Raw genomic sequence first — 24,450 nt, forward strand, 5'->3', positions numbered from 1 at the left:
GTAACCAAATTGACAGGGCTGCCCATCCAACCTTAAGGTTGGCGGGCAGACGAAGAGCCAAGGCGGCCTTCACATTTGTCATGAAACCTCATCCACAGGCGGGATGAGGTTTCATGAAGGGTTTATTAATTAATAAATATTTTTTTAAACATTTCATAAACATGTCCCAACTCACGCTGTCACATGAGGAGACACGTGTAAATGATTTTTTAAACTTTCTTTATTTTGAAGTTTCAAATTGAACTTAATCTCCGAGGCAGCTCTGTGCCTCAGGGAGATTTCTGCGCTCTTTCAAACGCATGCACGAAAGAGTGCAGGCCCTGACTCCCCCTCCTCCCCTGCCTGCACAGGTGGTGCTGAGCGCTACCAGGTGCGTGTCACGCTGGGCGGGCCTTGATTGGTCCGCCCACACAAAATGGCGACGAGCAGCCAATCGCGGGTGGCGATCGGCTGCCCGCACGCCCGCCCACACCCACTCCCGACCAGCTCACCTGACAGGCAGAAAATCCTGCCCTTAGTCACTAGCAGTAGTCAGGCAACACAGCCTTCGGAATTCTCGCTCTCGGCTGCAGAAAACAGTATCTACGTCCCCAACTATACTGTTCTCTACTACCACTACATTCTTTTTGTTCCTCCTACTGGAATGACAATTTAAAAATGACCAACCTTGAAACACTCAGAATTCCCTCATTCACCAAATTGCCTGGTTCAGCACTCTGTCTAGCAGTAGTCTGTCAATCTGACCTCTGTGCTACTTAGAAGGTAGCAAGCGTACAATTGCTATTGAAGAAGAGGAAGCAAGAAAATAGGGAACTACAGGCCAGTTACACAGCACCTGTCATCTGGAAAATGCTGGAATCCATTGTTAAACAAGTGATAACAGAAGACTTAGGATAGAGTTAGTATGACTTTATGAATGGAAAATCTTGACAAGTCTATTAGAATTTTTTGTACAGTTAAAGGGAACCTGTAGATGCAGCATATTTCAATTTTGAAAATACATTAAATAAAATGTTACATGAGAGGCTGTTGCACAAGATAAGGGCTCATGGGGTTGGGGGGGTAATCTATTAACATGGATAGAGGGTTGGTTAAGGACAGAGTAGGAATTTTCAGGTTGGCAGGCTGTGACTAGTGGAGTGCTGCGAGGCTGAATGCTGGGTCCTCAGCTATTTATAATCTATATTGATGACTTAGATGAAGAGACAGAATGTAATAAATCCAAGCTAGGTCAGAATCTAAGCTGTGAGGAGGACACAAAGAGTCTGCAAAGAAATATAGTTACATTAAGTGAGTGGGCAAGAAAATTGCAGATTGAATATAATGTGAGAGAATGTGAGGTTATCCACTTTAGTAGTAAGAATAGAAAACCCAATATTTATTAAAAGGTGAGAAACTATTAAATGGTGTTTAGTGGAATCTAAGAGTCCTTGTTCAAATAATACAAAGTTAACATGGAGATATAGAAAGCAATTAGGAAGGCAAGTAACCTTTATTGTGAGGGGGTAGGAGTACAGGAGAAAGGAAATTTTGTTATAATTGTATAGGGCTTTGGTGAGACCACACCTGTGTGCAGTTTTAGTCTCCATGCCAGGTAGACACAGAGGTTGTTTGCTCTGGCAGGAATCTAAGATTGAGTGGTCTTAGTCTCTCGAGAAGGGACAGCCAATTCAAAGTGAAATAAGGAGAAATTTGTTCACTCAGAGGGTTGTGAATCTTTGGAATTTTCTACCCCAGATGCTCAATGGTTGAGTATATTCCAATGCTGAGATCAGCAGACTTTGGCGTGTTAGGGAATCAAGGGATATGGCGATCAGACGGGTAAGTGGAGTTGAGGTCTAGGAACTTACTAATTGATGGAGCAGACTGAAGGGGTCTTATGTTCTTTCTTTCTGCTGCCAAAACATGGGCTTGACATTGTCCAATTAGATTATAAATAATTGAAGGTGTTTTATTCACTTAAAAATATCTTTTACATTTTTTGTCAGAACTATTTCAGTACTAACCCTATAGGTTGTTTTTCAGGACAGCTCTGCTTAATGCACACTGCTTATTATTCTTATCAATCGGAAAAATCTCATCATTCTGGGAATTAAAACTCTAATTAAAAATTAAAACAAAAATCTTTATTGCTTTATATTGATCACAGAAATTATGAAAATAAAACCTTGTTCCATGAAAAACTACAGTTTCTTACAAAGAGTGGGGTCATGCATTGGTTGTGAACCTCTCAAAGCTGGGCTGTGTTTGAAAAAATGCTTGGGAACCTTTGGGTTAATGGAAAACAAAAGCATCAGAACTCAGCAGGGCACAAAGCATTCTATGATCATGAGGGACAAAATGGAGGAAATTGTAAAGGCCCAAAAGATATTTCAAAGCTGTATTGAATGTGAATTTATGCCAGGGGACTGATGGCCTGTGTAATACATTTGCTCAAAAAAGGGAAACAGCTAGCCTGAATAATTACATATCATTTAGTTTAACAACTGTGGCAGTGTTTTTTTATTATGGATGAAATTATCAGATAGAGAAAATAGTTATAAGTAGCCAGCATGGATTTCAACAGGGATGATTATACTTGATAAACCTCAGATTTCTTTGAGGAGGTAACATGAAAGATTGAAAAACAGAGTGTTGGGATAAATGGGTCATTTTCAGGATGGCAAACTGTAACTAGTGGATCAGTGCCTGGGCCTCAACTATTCACAATCTATATTAAAGACTTGGAGGAAGAGATCAACTGTATTGTAGCCAAATTTGCTGACAATACGAAGAGATAAGAAAGCAAGTTGTGAAGAGGATACAAAGAGTCTGCAAAGGGATAGGTTAATTGAGTGGCCAAAAATGTGGCAGATATAGCATAATGTGGGAAAACATGAGGTTGCCCACTTTGACAGGGAAAATAGAAAAGCAGAATATTATTTAAATGGAGACTGTCATGCCCAGGAAGCATGAAGAAAAAAAATCTTTTAAAAAAGTGTTTCTCTTCCATATTCTCTTGTTTAAATTCGGTGTTTTTTTTTTGCTGGACTAATAAAATGGCCGCAGCTGGCCACGTGCTGGTAGTCCTGGAAAATTCTGAGCAGTTCCAATGGAAAAAGGCTGGAGTGTGACTTGTATTGTATGAACATTCCAGCCAAGCTAATGCGAAGGACTGGTAGATGAGATGTCTGCACCAGCCAGCTCTGGACAAAGGCAGAGCTATTTGTGACTCTTTATCTCCAATGTTGTGCTAATGGTTCCACACTTAACTGCTCAAAATACAAGTCTCCTCAAAGGACTTCAGGCTAGCAGCCTGCCTCTGCCTGTCATCTCCCATCAACCAAGCAGCAGCAGAACCAGAGCTCTGTTCAGCTTTAAATTGCCTGGCCTTTATCTACACTAGTTATACAGGAACATCTGTACCAGCACCTACTACAAGGCTAATTCACCTCTATGTGTCTCTCCCATCATGGAAGTCATCACTACTGGAAAAGTAGATCACCCGCATCAGCTTCAGCCTGCTAACCTCTGAAGCATTACACCATCGGACTTTTGATTCTGGACTCAAATGAAACAATCATTCTTATTTTTTCTTTTGCCCTGTACCTCTTTCTTTCCCTTATCCCTCTTTTATGGTGTGAATGTATCAGGGGTTATGTAGTGACAACCCCTCACCACGTTTGTGTGTGTGTGTATGTAAAATAAACTAACCCTCTGGTTTTATCCTATCTCGAGTTTGCTGTGGGGTTAATAATAGAGGATTGGATCATACCAAAACTGAGGGGTTCAGGAAAATATGCCACCATCTATAAAGGGAGAAATCAAAAATGAAAAACACCTTTCTGTTCACAGGAATTGGGAAGGCAAACTGAATGTTGGCCTTTATTGAAAGGGGGATAGAGTTTAGAAGTAGGGAAATCTTGCTCCAACTGTACAGGGCATTGGTGAGACCACGTAAAGTATTATGTACAGTTTTGGTCACCTTGCTTAAAGGGGGCCATACTTGCATTGGAGGCAGGTCACAGAAGGTTCACTAGGCTGATTCCATGGGCAGGTGCAAATATAATGAACAGCTGATGCTGTTCATTCACCAGAGTAAAATCCAATCCGTTGTTTTGTGTGTTCTACAAAGAGTAGATCCAACTCTTCAGGCAAAAGGTATCTGTTGGAGTCTTCAACTATACCTTAGTCATCACCAGTAACCTTTTTTCAGTCATCTGGCAAATGACCTTATTTTTTCTCTAGCTGATTTTAACAATATAAAACCATTTACCATATTTTCGGTTATGTTCAACTATCATCCTTTCTAGGTTCCCTTTAGCTCGCTTGGCATTGCTTTTTGTTACCTTCCTAGAACTAAAAGATTCTTTACACAACTGCTCTTAAATGAAAGTTACCTACATCTTGATGAAGCCATTCTCCAGAGCTTTCTCTCAGTATATAACCTTCTCCCCCTCAAGAAATATATGCTTCACAACTTTTCAGAACTGTCTTTAAGGGGGCCATTTTCTCTTCTCTCCATTTATGAAAATGTTGAGCTTTTTGAAAATGTGGCGCCAGCATAACATTCTCCTTAAAATGAGCAATACCCAAGATTTTGTACTTTATAGTAGAGTAGTCAGAGTTAGCAAGTTTCACCCCCATCTTTAAGTCACCCATCAAGTGTAGTTCATTATTGAACACTGATTTTGAGATATTGTCTTCACTAATACAGTGTTTCTCAACTGGAATGCACAGAGATCTTCCAAGGGATCTATGATCTAGAGCTGGCCCATGGGTGGATGATGTGGGTGACCATCCATGTGGGCAACATAGTCAAGAGTAAGCAAGTGAGTGGCAGTCAGAGGTATGATCTGCTGCCCTGGGCTCCAGCTTTCTCTGCCTGCTTCCACTGTCCCCTGACCCCACTCCTTCCCGGCTCGACCTCTCCGGATGCTATTCACATCAGACAGCTTCCCCTTTGCTCCTGCTCCCAAGGTGCTTTTTCCATTTCCTGCTCTCCCTGGGCTCCTGCTTTCTCCAGGGTCCTGGCATGGATAAGACAGACTCTGAAGTGGGAAGCAGGCACACACATCACATTGATATCTGTAAGAAAATACCTGTTTTCTTAAAAGCATTAATAAAACATTTGCATGCAACAATTCCATATTAACAGTATACAGTATTATATTTCAATAGGGGTCCAAGACACTGATTCATTTGAAAAGGGTTCCTTCAACCAAAAACGTTTGAGAACTACAGTGCTAATGCTCAATTAGGAAGCAATCAATGAGGGTTCTCCTGTCTCTTCTAAGTTAGACAATCGACGGGCAGGCACAAGTGGATAATTGAAATCTCATTACCATTAGGTGGCCACTTCACCTTTCTGGAGAATACACAGAGGTATGAAAGTGTTGGAGCCATTCTCAAGAGCTACCACATTTCTGATGGTTATCCATTTAGGATGCTCTGCTGCAGCATACAACTGTAACCACATCAGTTAAGGTGGTGTTTGTTGAAATGGTTTTCAGCAGAGAAGCCAATGGCATCAGTATTAATATCACTGGCACAAAAGATCCTGTCTAGCTCAAGCATTATAATAAAATAGAACTTTAGACAGCATAGTTTAGGTGCCTAAGATTTCAAATGAAAATTAGAACATTATGGGCCGAACCTTCCGAGCAGTGGCAATCACAGATTGCTGCTCCACTCTTTTTTTTTACTTTCCTTACACTGGAACTCCACATTTCTCACCCAAACTTCCAAACAGGGGGGTGAGGGGGGAATCAGTGGGGGGAAGGGGATCACTAGTATAGTTACCAAGTAGCTGGAACTAGTTTTAATCCTTCTAACTTTTCCTAAGTGAGTCAGAACCATCCAAAGTCTCTGACTTTAAATCAGATACAGGGTAATTGCCCAACAAAGTTGAAATTTCCTGGGCAATTCCCTTGCAGTCCTTGCTTGGGGACTACCAATGGGTCCCCCAGCGCATCTTCTGGAGTATCTCTGGGGTACAACCATCCAGAGACGGGAAGATCTGGGCCAATGTCACTAACAGTTAATAAACATTTTAAATACTTAGTGATCACGTGCCAGTGAAGGCAAATATCCAAGTCAAATATCAATGCAGTGAGGCAACCTTTTTACATATATCCACTCCCTATAGGTTAAGTCACAAATCAGCACTGGGATTAATACCAGTTTGTCACCGCTCTAGAAGCATTCTCATTTTATGTACATTCCCAGGCTCCGGTGGAGAACAATCATCAATAACAAAACCAACTCAACAATCTAACAAATTTAACAGCAGCCAGATCAGAGAGTTATGTTGCTAAGTATAAGAGAAGTTCCTAGGCAAAAATTGGAAAAAAACATGGCTGCCTCGTTTAATTCACCATGGCTACCGTGCCTGTGAGAAATTGGCAGAGAACAAGCGTAAGTAAATTTATTTAGGCTAAAACATCCCCTGAAATTTATGCCTTCATTTTTATTTGTGCTTGCTTATCAATTCATGAAAGCATACCTGTGTAGGAACAAATTACTGGTTATCAGCTTCAGTTTAGGTCAACATTTTTCTGAATGGAGGCATCTTGCCAATGAGTGTTATCCTGGCTCATTGTCAAGAAGAATGCATTTCAGCAACAGTTTAAAATGTAATTTTAAAATTAATTTAAACATTTTTAGCATTAAAATTACCTGTTTGATTTTTTTTTTGCATCTTGTAATCGCCCATAAAAATTTGATGCTTGAAGGAACAAAACTTCTTTACAAATCTATTCTGACTCAATTTAAGGCCCGAGGAAGAAACTTCTCTGGATATACAGCAATATTTTCTGTTACATGAGCTGTCCTGACAGAGACCTTTATTAATTTCTAACAATTGATCTTCCAAACTGCTTCAAGTTTTTCTCATAACCAAATTCATGTTATGCAGTAAAACACTTTTACATCTGTAACCATTAGACAAATCTGAAGTGCTACATATAAATAGTTGTCAGAAGTAATTGAATGAATGCCAATGTATATTTGCATGCAAATCAGGTGCAGGAAAAATAGAAGCGCAATTGAATTGCATGATGCCTACTTAGCATTTAACTTTGTTGAGATTTACTTCACTTGTGTTTGATAGCTTGCAGGAATGAGGGATAGTATTCAAAATTAATGGAGTTTTACTTTGCTTTTAGTGCCACTACAGTCTCTACATTACTACATGAATGAAACTATAAACTCATGAATGACATAAAACTAAAACAAAAATACCTAGAAAAACTCAGCAGGTCTAGCAGCATCTGTGGAGAGGAGCACAGTTAACGTTTCGAGTCCGCATGACTCTTCAACAGAGTCATGCGGACTCGAAATGTTAACTGTGCTCCTCTCCACAGATGCTGCTAGACCTGCTGAGTTTTTCCAGGTATTTTTGTTTTTGTTTTGGATTTCCAGCATCCGCAGTTTTTTGCTTTTATCTTAATGACATAAAACTGTTGTAGTTAACTTCATACATCTGCCAAATTAAATACGATGCTGCTTTCACACAGAACTAAAATAAGGCAATTGTATCTATGTCATTAAGCAAAGGTTCAGTCACTGGAAATGCCTGTAAGGAGTAGTTAGAGTTAAAACATAGCTGTATATTCAGGATTATTCCACTACGGTCAAGCTAGAATTTCACATTTTCTTCACTGCTTGTGTTGTCACATTATTTGCTCAAAACTACTGTTGGGTGGAATGCAATTTCTCAGACACTGTGAGGACCAACACCATTGCAGTTGGCCCAGGCTTCAAACCCCGTACTCTCGTCATCTATTCCATTCCCTCCCAGGAAATTGTCTCAATGTTTTCAGCCTGTGTCTCCTATTTGCCCATGAACTGAATTTCTGACCTATGTTCTCTCTATGACAAAGCCTGCCTTCTGGCATCTCCATAATATCACTCATCTCCTGCCATTTAAATTTTCATCTTTGTCACCAGCAGGCTGCACTCTTTGAATGGCTGTCTGGCTGGGCACCCACCTTCCACAAACTTCAGATCATGCAAAACTCTGTTGCCTGTATCTATCCCACACCAAGTTCCACTCACACATCACCATTATTCACGCAGACATACACTGTATTAGCTGATACACAAGTATTAGCTGATAAAATATTGTTCTGGAAGTCAAATATTGCTCCAATGTACAATATGATAGCTAGTTCAATATATTAACAAGATGCAGCACAGTATTGTACCACACAGAAGCAGAGCAGATTTGAAAGGGCTTGTTCTAATGATTAGTGTGTTCCTCTATTTTCCAACAGGCAAGACATAGACCTGGATTTTCACTCCCTAGACATGTGTGCAGATCCGAGAAGTCTCAGCTCACCACACCCGTCTCAGGGGAAAAAAAAGTGTCCCGAATGCCAAGATCTTCATTCAGGGCGCAGAATGGAATCAGGGTCCACTGGCCCCAAATAACAATCGGAGGCAGCCACAGGAGCTGCAGAGGGCTGAGGAAGGCTGCTTACAAGGCCCGTCTTGGTCTCTGAGACTTCAACCCAGTTGTTTCCTTAATTCCTCTAATTCTCACCCCTCACATCTCCTCACCCTCCCCCCCACCCCCCCATCACATCCCATGCCAACTTATGCACACCGACCTCCAATGGTTTCTCATACCTTTCATGCCAACCCATGCACCCCCTTGACCCCTTATAGTGCAATTATTCTGAAACCACGCTGTCACATAAGACTTGCCATCAGGTATAAGGAATGTCCAGACCTTTCAGAACCTAGGTATCCTATTTGACCTCAAGCTGAGCTTCAGGCCCCATACATTCTCCATCGCCAGAGCCATCTCCTTTCACCTCTAAACTCAACTATTCCAATGCTTTCCTTAGCCAGCTTTCCAACTTGCACTTGCCATTAACTTGAACTTAACAAAATCTCTGCTGCCCATGTCCTAACTTTCCAACATTCCATTCACATATCACAGTATCATAGTGGTATTGTCACTGGACTACTATTCCAAAGACCCACGGTAATGCTCTGGGGACCTGGGTTCGAATGCCACCACGGCAGATGGTGAAATTTGAATGCAATAAAAATCTGGAATTACAAGTCTAATGATGACCTTGAAACCATTGCTGATTGTCATAAAAACCCATCAGGTTCACTAATGTCCTTTAGGGGCATTAAAGACTCCAGGCCCACAGCAATGTGGTTGCCTTTTAAATGCCCTCTGAACAAGGGCAATTAGGGATAGGCAATAAATGCTGGCCTAGCAAGTGATGCCCACATCCCATGAACGAATAGGAAAAAACCTCTTTGCTCACTGACCTACACTGGCTCCACCATCCAGCAAAGTGCCTATTTTAAAATCTGCATCCTTGCTTTCAAATCCCTAAAACAGTCTCACCCCTCCCTCTCTCTATATAACTTCCTCCAACCCTACAACAGCAGAGATATCTGCAGTCCTCCAATTCTGGCCTCTGTGCATCCCTGGTTTTCACCACTCCACCACTGGTGACTATGTCTGCAGCCACCTTGGTACCAAGCTCCAGAATTTCCGCTCCATCTCTCTAACCTGCTCTTCTTTAAGACACTCCATAAAATCTACTTTAATCAAGCTTCTCATCACCTGTCCTAATATCTTGTTAAGTGGCTTGGTGTAAAATTTTCTTTGATAACACTCCTGTGTAATGTATTGGGATATTTTACGACCTTAAGGTTAAAAATAATTTTGTAATCAGTTGTTGCTTTATTCTGCTGTGTGAATGGGCTTTTGAAATCATACTTACTTATAACATTTTTTTGGCTTTAAACTATCAAAAGCATTGTGCCTCTTTTCAAACTTCTAAGGTATTAAGGGTTCCATTTCCTGATAGAAGGATGATGTAGAGGGGAGGGATTCAGATTCTTGGGGCATTGGGACTGGTTCTGGGGAAGGTGGGACCAGTACAAACAAGACAGCTTGCATCTGGCCAGGACCAGGACCAATGTCCTTAGCAGGGGAGGGTGTTTGTAAATGCTATCGGGGAGGATTTAAACTAGAATGGCAGGGGAATGGGTGCCTGAGCAGGGAGACAGAGGAGCGGGAAACAAGGATAGAAACAAATAACAGGAAAGTAAGAAGCAAAAGTGGAAAGCATAAAAAACAAGGGCGAAAAGCAAATGGGATCATAGTGCAAAATAAAGCTAAGCCGACTAACAAGGTTAAAAAGACAAGTCTAAAAGGCATCGACTCTTAATGTGTGGAGCATTCACAATAAGGTAGATGAATTAACAGCGCAAACAGATATAAACGGTTATGATATAGTTGCAATTACGGAGACATGGCTGCACGGTGACCAAGGATAGGAACTGAACATCCAGGGGTATTCAATATTTAGGAAGGACTGACAAATAGGGAAAGGAGGTAGAGTAGCATTGTTAGTAAAGGAGGAAATCAATGCAATAGTGAGGGAGAATATTGACTCAGAAAATCATGATGTGGGATCTGTTTGGGTGGAGGTAAGAAACACCAAGGGGCGTTAACTATAGGCTCCCAAACAGTAACGGAGATGTATGGGAAGGCAGTAAACAGGAAATTAGAGGCGCATGCAATAAGGGTACAACTGTAATCATGGGTGACTTTAATCTACATATAAATTGGGCAAACCAAACTAGCAATAATATTGAGGAGGAGGATTTCCTGGATTGTATATGTGATGGTTTTTTAGACCAATACATTGAGGAACCAACTAGAGAGCAGGCTACCTTGGACTGGGTATTGTGCAATGAGAAAAGATTAATTAACAATTTTGTTGTGCCCTTGGGGAATAGCGACCATAAAATGATAGAATTGTTCATTAAGATGGAGAGTGAAGAAGTTGAATCTGAAGCTAGGGTCCTGAATCTAAATAAAGGGAATGACGAGGATATGAGGTGCAAGTTGGCAATGATGGATTGGGGAACCTGACTAAATTGGTTGATGGTGGATAGGCAATGGCCAATATTTAAGGAACGTATGCATGAATGACAACAATTACTCATTCCTGTCTGGTGCAAAAATAAAACAGGAAAGGTGGCTCAACCATGGATTACAAAAGAAATTAGGGATAGTATCACACCCAAAGAGGAGACTTCTAAAATTGCCAGAAAAAGCAGCAAGTCTGAGGATTGGGAGCAGTTTAGAATTCAGCAAAAGTGGACAAAAAGATTGATCAAGAAGGGGAAAATGGAGTATGAGAGTAAGCTTGCAGGGAACATAAAAACTGACTGTAAAAGCTTCTATAAATATGTGAAGAGAAAAATATTAGCAAAGACAAATGTAGGTCCCTTACAGTCAGAAATAGGGGAAATTATAATGGGGAACAAAAATGGCAGAAGAATTGAACACATGTTTTGGTTTTGCTTTTACAAAAGAGGACACAAATAATTTCCCAGAAATGTCAGGGAACCAAGGGTCTAGTGAGAGGGAAGAATTGAAGAAAATCATTATTAGTAAAAAAAATGGTGTTAGAGAAATTAATGGGGTTAAAGGCTGAAAAATCCCCAGGGCCTGATAATCTACATCCCAGAGTACTAAAGGAAGTAGCTCTGGAAATGTTGGATGCATTGGTGGTCATCTTCCAAAATTCTATTGACTCTGGAGAAGTTCCTACAGAGTGAAAGGTGGCAAATGTAACCCCACTATTTGAAAAAGGAGAGTGAGTAAAAACAGAGTTACAAACCAGTTAGCCTAATATCAGTAGTGGGGAAAATGCTAGAGTCTATTATAAAAGAAGTGGTAACAGAACACTTGGAAAGCATTAACGGGATTAGACAAAGTCAGCATGGGTTTATGAAAGGCAAATCATGATTAACTAATCTACTGGAGTTTTTTGAGGATGTAACTAGTAGAATAGATAAGGGAGAGCCAGTGGATGTGGTGTATTTGGATTTCAGGAAGGTTTTTAATAAGGTCCCACGTAAGATGCTTGTAAGCAAAATTAAAGCACATGGGGTGGGGGGTAATATACTGGCATGGACTGAGAATTGGTTGACAGGCCAGGAACAAAGAATGAGAATAAATGGGTCATTTTCTGGATGGCAGGCGATGACCAGTAGTGTACTGCAAGGATCAGTGCTTGGGCCCTAGCTATTCATGATATACATAAATGACTTAAATGAGGAAACCAAATGCAATATTTCCATGTTTGCTGATGACACAAAACTGGGTGGGGTTGTGAGGAGGATGCAAGGAGGCTTCAGGGCGATTTAGACAAATTGTGTGTGGGGGCAAACACATGGCAGATGCAGTATAACGTGGATGGATAAATGTGAAGTTATACACTTCGGTGTGAAGAACAGAAAGGCAGAGTATTAGTTAAACAGCGATATATTGGGAAATGTGAATGTACAAAGGGATCTGGGTGTCCTTGTATGCCAGTCAATGAAAGCAAGCAGTCAGGTGCAGCAAGCAATTAGGAAGGCAAGTGGTATATTGGCCTTCATTGCAAGAGGATTTGGTTTTAGAAGTAGAGATGTCTTACTGCAGTTATACAAGGCCTTGGTGAGGCCACACCCGGAGCATTGCGTGAAGCTTTGTCCTCCCTGCCTAAGAAAGGAAATACTTGCCATAGAGAGAATGCACCAAAGGTTCACGAGGCTGATACCAGGGATGGCAGGATTGTCGTATGAGGAGAGATTGGTTCAGCTGTGCCTGTATTCACTAGAGTTTAGAAGGTTGAGAGGGGATCTGATTGAAACGTATAAAATTCTAACAGGGCTAGACTGACTAGATGCAGGGAGAATGTTTCCCCTGGTTGAAGAGTCTAGAACCAGGGGCCACAGTCTCAGGATACAGGGTAGGTCATTTAAGGCTGAGATGAGGAAAAATTTCTTCACTCAGAGGGTGGTCAACCTGTGGAATCCTCTACCACAGAAGGCTGTGGAGGCCAGGTCACTGAGTATATTGAAGAAAGAAATTGATAATTTTTTGGATATTAGTGGCATAGAGGGGTATGGAAAGAAAGCAGGAATATGGCATTGAAATAGATGATCAGCCATTATCATATTGAATGGTGGAGCAGGCTTGAAGGGCCGAATGGCCTACTCCTGCTCCTAGTTTCTATAAGAAAGCTCACTTATGAAACTGCTCTGAAACTCCAGAATCTAAAGCTTTACGTGCACAGTGAAATATTTTTACAAAGATCTGAACAAGATATTTTTATTTCTAAGGTTCTCAACAGAATTTCCCTAGGAATCTTGCAATTTATTCTTTGCAGTAGAGATGTTCAAGGTCAGTGCACAGTACTGCACCATGTAGTCTACAGCAAATTTCTGCTAATACACATATTTTACAACAGAAGAATTAATGCTAAATTATGCAAAGGGATTCAAATGAAGAGAAATAAATATCTAGAACAAAAATACACCGATAAAAATGTACTGCCTTGGGACATTTTCCTACATAAAAGGTGCTAAATAAATGCAAGTTGTTTTTGAGCAATACAGCAAATGCCTGTACCAACTTTGTACATGCCTTGGGAGTGCAAACCATTTATATGCCGAACTTTGCTTTACACAGGAGCAAATATGTTCTGGAAATTGTGTTTTCATGTGTCTTTGGCTTGTTGCAGGAACATTGTTTCTGCATGATTTCATACAAAAATCATTATTCATCAGTCTCGAGAGAGTGCTGTAAATATAGATGCAACTTATACAGGCATTGCACCAAACTCAACTGTTGCCATTTCCTTTTTCACATACTTTAGCACAACAATACAATAAATAACGTATTCTCGCTAACAAAGAGAAACACCTCTTATTTTCTAGTATCTGATGCAAATCTATAAAGTTTGCAATACTCTCCTCATTTTTGATTACATACAACACAGTGGGAATTACAGCTTCAGGTGGCAAACAGCAGATGCAATGGAGAGAAAGCACCAATCATAAAAATTAATTAAGAAGGGTACACATTATCATGCCACAATGGTCAGGTTTCCCTACATTTACTGTGTACTGAGATTATCAGTGGGTTGGAACAAGCAAGAAAAATAACTGTGATAACACACATCATTACTAATATTTGCAAATTCAAGATTAAGAAATACATTGAGTGTTGTGAAACTCCCAAACTTGGTCGATTTATACCATTCCGCCATTTGCTTCACATAAACATTTCACCCTTAACCTCCCTATTTTTAAGAGTTTGTTGGATTTGCACTTTATCAATTAAACTCAACACAGAAATTTAGTTGTTGACTAATTAATAGCACAATCATGATTTTAACAATGTGATAATTGTTAATCCAATGTCAATCAACCCCTCTGGTCCAGAAAGTAAGCAATTTAAACAGTGGAGTGCTGTTCCTTGAAATAGTGAATTGTTCTGAAACATTTTAAAAATGTCAGTTTTAAATAAAACTTTTTCTTACTACTACTTTGTTTTGCTTTTCTTCCCCTCAATCCAATATTTCTTTCATTCCCTATATTTCTCTTTCGATACCTGATTTCACTGTAATTCATCCTTTTTCTCCTTTGTTTCTCAGTTCTTTCTGAATCGTTAAATCTTATTGGTTAAGGAAACACATGGTTGGTCTCATAACTCACCAAGATGGCTTGTTGTAAAGGTTGCACTTCCAGCAAGTTACAATGCTAAATGCCTTGAGCTAAGAGCTGCAGGAAAATTGTGCAGCGGAATGCCCCTCTCCAGCAATTTCTGGCCCAATATGCCTATTGTAGGCAGCAGGTACAGCAGTAAATGTGCATTCCGTCTCTTATAAGGGAAATTCTATTGAGCAGGAGAAATCACACAAACTGAATTTGGGCAGGATATCCAGTGACAAGTAAATGAGATTTTTTTTTAAAACATCAGACTCCATTTCTCTTTCAGTCTACTATGCTTCTTGCCACTCCCAACTTCCCCCACCCCAAATTAATTAACTGCCCCTGAAAGTAAAAAATAATACTTGGATAAACTTCTGCATGTTTTGAGTGGCCTCCAGCGTGCATTGCATTATCGGTCAGCTAAGATAATGCCCAGATGTTGCTGGAGCAGGGAGGCTCACAGCAAGCCCTGTTCGTCTTGCTCAGGTGCATTTAGGTTTTAAAAGTCGCTGAAAGTGCAAGCTGAAAGTGGCAAAGTACGGGAATAGACCCTTTAGACCATAAGTGAACAATCAAATAAATAATGTATTTCCTTAACCAATGAGATTTAAACACAGAAAGGATTGAACCCAAAAGTGAGTAAGAGTGGGTAAATTCAATGTTAAATGAGGTACTGAAAGGGAAACAGAACGGGTTAAAGAAAGATTGGATTGAGGTGGGGGGGGGAAAGACAATGAATAAGGGAAGATGTTAAAGTTTAAAATTTGACATTTTTAAAATCTCCAAAAACAATTCAATACCTGAAGGAATGAGATTTTATGCTTAAAACTGTTCTTTTTCTAGGCAAGTAATGTTGATTGGCTGCCTTTAATATTCACCCTAAAAGAAAAATACTAATCGCGTTGGCAATCTGAAATAAATTCAGAAAATGCTGGAAATGGTCAGTGGGCCAGGCAGCATTTGTGTTTTTATTCCCCAGAGTTCATATTTCAGCTTGATGCCCTTTCATCATGACCTGAAACATTAACTAAGTTTCTTTCTCCATAAAAGATGCCAGATCTGAGTATTTTTTTTTACTTACAATTACCAAATCATTAAAAGAGTACTTGTACTGTTAATTACTAAAACAAGTTTAGTGGGGAGTTTAACAGGCAATTCATTTGCAAATGCACCACCTTCGTAAAAGTCACAGGGAGGTTGAGGGTGAAATGTCATTTTTGTGACCTTAATGGTGGAGCAACATAAATCAGCCAACAATCTAACTATTCAAAGGGCATCTATTCCATGCCACAAGTTGCTAGCTGATTTGCGCAACAATGGCAAACATCATTCAGATGCTATTTTTTCCACAAAATCTGGACCAATAAGCAATGCCAGATTATTTGTACATTGGGAGCATCACAGCTGAATTGGTCTGGATCATATTCTCCTTTGATATTTGCAAATACACACTTTCCATCTGGGGTCACTGAATAACAATTAGGCTGCTGGGTAAAAATTCTGGTGAATGTTTCTTCACCCCTGCCCTGCCCCCCTGTAATCCAGGCAAGGATGAACTGACAATTAAAAGATAAAAGCAAAATACTGCGGGTGCTGGAAATCTGAAACCAAAGAAAACAAAAATAGCATCCGAATGATGTTTGCCATTGTTGCACATATCAGCTAGCAGCTTGTGGCATGGAATAGATGCCCTTTGAACTGTTAGATTGTTGGCTGATTTGTGTTGCTCCACCATTAAGGTCACAAAAATGACATTTCTCTGAAGACGAGTCATACGAACTCGAAATGTTAACTCTGTTTTTCTCTCCACAGATGCTGTTTGACCTGCTGAGTTTTTCCAGCATTTTCTGTTTTTTTGACAATTAAAAGAGGTGGAATTAGAGCTTCTTCACCCACACAAGGCAGGATGAAAATCAGGAATGTTTTCCCACAAAGCTGTAGATGTTGCGTCAATTGGAATTTTCAAAACAGATTGGTTGATTTTTGTTAGGTGCCGGTATTAAGGATTATGGTAAAAAGGTGGGTACATGGAGTACTTCAGCCATGATCTAATTGAATGCTATAACAGGCTCAAGTAGCTGAATGATCTAGTCCTGTTCCTGTATCCCCGGGAAATGTCATTTTATCACAAATCAAGTCCACAACTTACAGATTTGCTATTCATTTAATAAAAAAGCACAGATCATGCATTATAGGCACCTTTCACCTTGGAGCGCAGTCTTATAGTTCTACTATTGTACCACACAGGGATATGATTGGAAGTGATTCTGTTTTAATAAGAAAAACCGCTATATTATGTACCATGTCAGCTATTTTCTACAACACCACCAGTAGCCAACGCCGATAAGTCAATGCTCCCTCTCTTCCTCCTTATGCAGATTACTTCAGTGCAGTTTTAAAACAAGCGAAAAACATTAGAAAACTTTTGAGAAAGTTTGTCACATGGGGATAATAAGTTTTTTTTAAAAATATATAAATGAAACCAAGTTTGGTGTGTGTCAATGTTACCATTGAAAATGTGGTTTTCATATATAATCAGAAAATGTATTTTTGACATCTATATAAACAATTTTGCAGCAACAGACAATGCAAATTCATCCACAAGGTGCACATTAACAACCCTTCCAATTCATGCAGCATATTTTGACTTTGGACTAAGCTACATGTAAAACTTAGGGTATAGTAGCATAGCGTTTCTGTTGCTGGACTAGTAATTTAACGGCCTGGATTAGCAATCTAAAGGTCTAGACTAATGATCGGAGGCACAAGTTCATACCTCACCACGGCAGCTGCTGAGTTTAAATTCAATTCATTAAACATAACAGAAATAAAAAGATAGTATCAGTAATAGTGACCAAGAAACAGCTGAATTGTCACACAAACCTATCTGGTTCACTGACATCTTTGAGAGAAGGAAATCTCCTTTCCTTAGCCAGTCTGGCCGATATGTGACTCCAGGCCCACAGCAATGCAATGTACTCTTAATTGATCTCTGAAATGCCCTAGCAAGCCATAAATGTATTGATGAAGGTGGCTCATCACCACTTTCCCATGGGCAATTGGAGGTGTGTAATAAATTCTGGCCTTGCCATCGATGCCCATGACCCATGAATGAAAAAAATACAACATACATTTTAATTAGGCACTACTAAGCTTTACTGCCACCTTTCCAAGTGTTGCAAATGTAATTCAGCAAAATCACAAACAATATATTTCTCTAAAAAATAATTCTCAGGATATGGGGGTCACTGGGAAGGTTGGCAGATTGCTCATTCTGAGTTTCCCTGAGACTGTGGTGTTATATAGCCTTCTTTGAACCACTGCTGTTTGCTACAATTGAGTAGCTTGCTAGGCCACTTTGGAGGGCAGTTTAAAATTCATTACATTGGAATGGGGCTGGAGCCACATGTGAGCCCAAGTGAGTAAGGATGACAGGTTTGCTTTCCTAAGTGAACCTGGTGTGCTTTTTTTTCATTTCCAGAATTGCTTTTTTCTATAAACTGAATTAAAATTTTCAAACTGCTATGAAAGGATTTTCATATTCCCAGGATTATTAGTCCAGGCCCAGTAGCATAGCCACTAAATTACTCGGCAAAAAAAAAATCTGGTTGACCACATAGATTTGAGAGTTTATTTTGGTAGAGCTCTGGAACTTGTTGGAATTAAGAGGATTATAGAAATTTACAGCACAGAAGGAGGCCTTTAAGCCCACCATATCCAAGCCAGCCAAAAAAGTAGCCATCTGGCTAAATCCTACTTTCTAACTCTTAACCCGTAACCATGTACGTTATGGCACTTAAAGTGCGTGCCCGAATGCTTTTTAAAATGCTATGAGGGTTCCTGCGTCTATTACCTTCTCAGGCAGTGAGTGCCATACCCTTACCACCCTCTGGATGAAAAACATTCCTCTTGAATCAACTCTGAACCTCCTACCCCTCTGGTTTAAGGGCTCTTAATCCAAGGAGAATGGGGCCTTCCTATCCACTCTATCTAGACCCCTCAATTTCATACATTTCAATTCGGCACCAAAGAAAACAATCCTATCCAACTAAAATTCTCCAGTCCAGGCAACGTTATTGTAAATCTCTCCTGTACCCTCTCTATTGCAGTCACATCTTTCCTATAGTGCAGTGACCAGAACTGCACACAGTCCTCGAGCTGTGGCCTAATTAGTGTTTTATACAGTTCCAGCATAACCTCCCAGCTTTTATATTCTATGGCTCAACTAATAGGACATAGGACTTAGGAGCAGGAGTAGGCCATTCGTTCCTTTGAACTTGCTCTGTCATTTGATAAGATCATAGCTGATCTGACTGCCGTGTCAACTGTACTTTCTTGTCTGCCTCCCTATAACCCTTGACTCCCTTGTCTATCAAAAATCTATCTAATTCAGCCTTGAATAAGTTCAATGACCCAGCCTCCATTGCTTTTGGAGAAGAGAATTCTACAAAGTAATGGCCCTCAAGAGAAAAAAATTCTCATCTCCATCTTAAAAGGGAGATCTCTTATTCTTAAACTGTGACCTGTAGCTCTAGTATCTCCCATAAGGGGTAACATCCTCTCAGCATCCACCCAGTCAAGTCCCCTCAGGATCTCATATGTTACATAAGATCACCTCTCATTCTTCTAAAGTTCAATGGGTATAATAGGCCCAACCTGTTCAACCATTTTTCATAAACCCTTCATCCCAGGAATGAGTAAAGTGAACCTTCTCTAAACTGCTTCTAACACAATTAAATCCTTTTTCAAATAAGGAGACCAAAACTGTTTAAAGTACTCTACATGTGGTCTCACCAAGGCTCCGTAGAGAGGCAGCAGAACTTCCCTACTTTTATATTCTATTCCTCTTACAATAAACGCCAGCATTCCATTTATCTTCCTAATCACTTGCTGTACCTGCATTCTAAACTTCTTGTGATTCATGTACCAGGACACCTTCTGTACCACCGAGTTCTGCAATCTCTCTCCATTTAAATAAGATACTGCTTTCCTGTCCTGCCTGCCAAGTGGACAAGTTCACATGTTCCCACATTACACTCCATCCGCCAAATTTTTGTCCCCACTCACTTAACCTGTCTATATCCCTTCGTACCACTTTATCTCCTTTTGACAACTTACTTTCCCACTTATGTTGGAATCATCTGTAAATTTAGCTACCATATATTCAGTCCCTTCATCCAAGTCATGGATACAGATAGTAAATAGTTAAGGCATGGATTCCAGCATTTTGAGATCCAATGTTGACATAATGTAGAGGAAAAGCGAATGCGGCAAAAGAACACAACATGGCTTGAACTAATATTACACAACCGGACATCCCACACGACAAATGCCCTCTGTGCCATAAAGACTACAGATCTTGAGTTGGCCGCATCAGCAATCTTCGGACTCATGAAGACAATCATCCTCGCTAGCGAGAGATAGTCAGTCAATCATAATATAATAAATAGTTGAGGCCCCAGCACTGATTCCTGTGGCACTCCATTTGTTACAGCTTGGCAAGCTGAAAAAGACTGATCTATCCCTACTATCTGCTTCCCGTTGGATAACCAATCCTTTATCCATGCTAATACACTATTCACTACACCATGTGCTCTTATCTTGTGCAGTAGCCCATGATGTAACACCTTATCAAATGCCTTTTGGAAATCCAAGTACATCACGTCTATAGGTTCCCCTTAATCCACCTTGCTTGCTACTTACTCAAAGAACTCTAATAATTTAGTTAAACAATTTTCCTTTCACAAGCAAGTATCCCATATGCCTTCTTGACTATCTTACGTACGTGTCCAGCCACCCTCAGGGTTCTGTACACATGCACTCCAAGATCCCTTTCCCTCTACACTTCTCAGTATCCTACCATTTATTGAATATCCCCTTGCCTTTTAGTCTTCCCCAAATGTATTACCATACATTTCTCCTGACTGAACTCCATTTGCCACTGTTCTGCCCAACTGGGTAGTCCATTGATATCTTTCTGTAGTCTACAGCTTTCTTCTTGAGCAACTATATGATCAATTATTTTATGGTTTTCAAACTTCTTAATCATACTCGCTAAATTTAAGTCCAAATCATTGATATATTCCATGAAAAGCAAGGGAACTAGTACTGATCTCTGTCTCCCAGTATCAAAAACATCTACTGACCATTATCCTTTGCTTCCTGCTCCTGAGCCAATTTTGAATCCAACTTGCCGCTTTCCCTTGGATCCCATGGACTTTTCTTCCATGACCAGTCTGCCAGTTGGGACCTTATCAAAAGCCTTGCTAAAATTCATATACACTACATCAAATGTCCTACCCTTAATGACTCTCTATCTTACGTCCTTAAAAAATGCAATCATGTCAGTCAGACACGACCTTCCCTTAACAAATCTGTGCTGATTGTCTTTGATTAAACCATGCCCTTCTAAATGAAGTTTTATCCTGTGCCTCAGAACTTTTTCCAACAATTTTTCTGCCACCAAGTTTCAGCTGCCTGGCCTGTAATTACTCCATTTATCTCTTTCTACCTTTTTAAACTATGGTACAGCATTAACTGTCCTCCAGTCCTCTGGCACCATACATGTTACCAGGAAGGATTGGAAATGATGATCAGTGCCTCCACTATTCCTTCTCCTGCTTCCCTCAACAGTAGGGGGCACATTTCATTCCCAGCCAGGGGATTTATCCACTTTAAAGATGTTAAACCCTTTAACATTTCTCCTCTGAATATGTTAATTTCATCTACTACCTCATACTCCTCCTCCCCTTCTTTTGTGAAAACAGGTGCAAGGTATTCAAAGAACCATACCAACATTCTTCATTTGCACACAGATTGCCCTAGAGATCCCCAATAGGTCCTACTCTTTCTTTAATTATCCTCTTGCTCTTCATGCATTAATGAAAAATACTTTGCATTTTCCTTGATTTGCTTGCCAATATGTTTTTCACCTCTTCACTTCATTTCCCTAATTTCTTTTTTAAATTCATCGCTACACTTTTGTACTCTGCCAGGTTTTCTGTTGTATTGTATCTGTCATAAGATAACGGTATCTGTAATAAGCTTCCTTTTTTTTCTTTATCATCTCCTTTAAGCTATTGACAGCCAGGGGGCTCTGGATTTGTTAGTCCCACCCTGTTTCTTTATAGGAACATACTTGATCTGAAATCATTATCATTTCCTTGAAAGCCTCACACTGATCTAGCAGTCATTTACCTTTATGTAGTTGTTTCCAGTCCACTTTAGCAAAATCACATTTCAGCTTACTACAATCAGCTGTTCCCCAGAGAACTTTTGTCCTTGGTCTATCTTTGTCCTTTTACACAACTACCCTAAATCTAACTGAATTATGATCACTTCCACCAAGTGCTCAACTGATTCCACTCACCCAGCTTCATTCCCTAAAAAAAATACCCAGAACCACCCCCTCTCCTTTTGGGCTTACTACGCACTGGCTAAAAAGGTTTTCCTGTTTTCATTTTAAGGAATTTGCTCCCTCTGTACCTTTCTTACTAATTCTATCCCAGTTCTTATTAGGGTATTTGAAATCTCCCATTAGTACTGTCCTATTGTTTCTGCACTCCTTAGAGATTTGTCTATATATTTGCTTTTTTATCTCTGTGTGACAGTGGGGGGGGGGGGGGCGCTATATTATGCTCCCAGTATTGTGACTGCTCTTTTTTGTTCTTCAGTTCAAACCGTATGTCCTCATTTAATGATCGCTCTACCATATCATCCCTCCTCAAAGCTATAATTGTTTCTTTAATCAATACTGTAACCCATTCCTTATTTTTATCCCCCACAATCTCATCTGAAAACCCTGTAACAAGGGATGTTATGCTCCCAATACTGCCTTTCTTTCAGCCATGTCTCAATAATAGCTATAAAATCATACTCCCACCTGTCAATCTGTGTCAATTTGACTTGGTTGATGTAATGCGAGCTTGTGACTTCTGCATGATGGGGGCGAGGTACAGAAATATTTGGGAATGGGGGTTTTGTGAGATAGTTGGGGGGGGGTGGTGTGGTGGTGTGAGGTACAGGTGGGGAAATTTTATTTGGTTCCTTAACTATTATTTAATGAAAATACTGCATAGGTGATAAGATTTCTGCCTTGTTTCTCTAACTGCAGACTTGTGTTCCATCTCCTCTACTTCCTGTGCACCCCCTTTCTTTTTTGACCATGATTAGTTTAAACATCTGCGATGGCAGCACACTACCAAATGAAATGAGTCACACATCTTTAGACCTGAAATCTCTTAGTGTAACTTCATACATCTAATGCAGTAAGACATACAATAATTTACAACACTGCAGCATTCATATATTATTGGAATCCAAATGTTCAGCTTTTAGAATGTATGAGTCATTAGTGCAGATAAGTGGATGAAAATAGTGAAGAAAGTCTCTTAAGTGTCTTGGCCTTTTACTTTGTTTACATTAATTTTCTTTGGGGGGGGGGGGCGGTATTGAAGAATGCTTTCTGAAAAGTGTTATACATAAATGCTAGCCTTGCCAGCGACGCCCACAGTCAGAGAATTATTTTTTTCTAAATTGTACTTACTTCAAAAGCGGAGAATCCAGCGTTTTTTCTGTTGACACAATAACTGATCTTCCAAAGTATCTATTCCTTTATGCAACAGTTACCTATATTAAAAAAATACAATCAAAATGTTACACACCCAACATCACATATTTAAAATAAAAGTAGGACACACTACCCCTCACGAACATCTTTGTCACTAAGATTGAGACCATCTTTTCAGCTCTCTCTCTTCCTTGCCCACAAAACTTTTGCAAGGCTGCCATAAACACAAATCAATCTCCCCCATGCCCTCCCTGAGCTCATCTTGTCCAAAGTCGCACTTCCTGTTCTTCTAACCCCATTTCCTCTAAATTGATGAGCACCCACCTTCCCATCCAGGCCCTCAAGTTAATTGGCATTCTAAATAGTCCCCTCTCCTCAGGTATTGTCCCGCTCCCTTCCAAAACTGCCACTCAATTTCCAACCCCCCTTTCAATGCCAAAGTTATTAAATGGTTGATCCCCTCCCGACCCCAAACCCCCCAACCCAACCTCGCAACTCCATAATTCAATCTCTCCCATCAGGTTTTTGTGACCTGCCACACTGTTGAAACAATCTGAATCAAAGTCACAAATAACATCCTCTGTAACCATGATATATTATCCCCACCTCATCCTTCTTGAATTCTGCCTCCTTTGATATATCCAACCACACCATCCTCTTTTATTGTCAAGCTCAGTGAAAAAGCCCTCACTTGGGACCGACTAAGAGATTGCAAGTCTAAAGATGTATGAGTCAATTTCAATTGGTGTCTGTATGTGGAGGTGCATTCCAATGAGTGAATGGCCATACTTTTATTTTGAGGAAATCCAATTTTCCTTTGCATTCCTGATCCCGCACAAATTCCTAAGGCCTTTTTTGCCAATTGCACATCTGCCACTACTCCCCCGCTCCACCAAGGTCAGCTTCCAAAATTCAAATGGGGTACAAAAATCCCTCCCACACACCATTTTTCTCTGGTGGTGCAGGGTTTTGGAAGCCCATTAAAAGCACATCAGGTTTGAGCATGTGTGAAGAAAATGGAAAGCCTGCTGAGGAAACGGGAACATTCTGAAAGAAAAGTGTTTTCACACCTTTGAATGTGACTATTAGGTGCTATATTGTAATGAAGATGTGCTTTTAATGCAGTGGTTCATCATAGGGATCTGTTCTTTAAAGCCACATTCACCCTTACATTGACCAGCCTTGTGTATTTGTTCTCGTTTTATTCATTCACAGGACGCGGGCTTCACTGGCTGGGCCAGCATTTATTGCCCATCCCTAGTTGCCCTTGAAAAGGTGGTGATGAGCTGCCTTCATGAACCGCTGCAGTTCATGAGCTGTAGGTACACCCACAGTGCTGTTAGGTAGGGAGTTCCAGGATTTTGACCCAGTGA

The 24,450-nt window shown here is 40.2% G+C and overlaps 1 protein-coding gene across 1 annotated transcript in view; it reads right to left on the minus strand.

Moving 5' to 3' along the window:
- LOC144686467 (microtubule-associated protein 2-like) overlaps positions 1–24,450 on the minus strand; it is a 355,161-nt gene that overhangs the window by 308,646 nt on the left and 22,065 nt on the right. The window contains exon 2 of the mRNA XM_078551724.1: positions 23,054–23,136. The gene's annotated coding sequence lies outside the window, so the exon portion shown is untranslated. The remainder of the gene's footprint in view (positions 1–23,053; positions 23,137–24,450) is intronic.

This window comes from Cetorhinus maximus, chromosome 11 (assembly GCF_964194155.1).
Source record: "Cetorhinus maximus chromosome 11, sCetMax3.hap1.1, whole genome shotgun sequence".
NCBI lineage: Eukaryota > Metazoa > Chordata > Chondrichthyes > Lamniformes > Cetorhinidae > Cetorhinus > Cetorhinus maximus.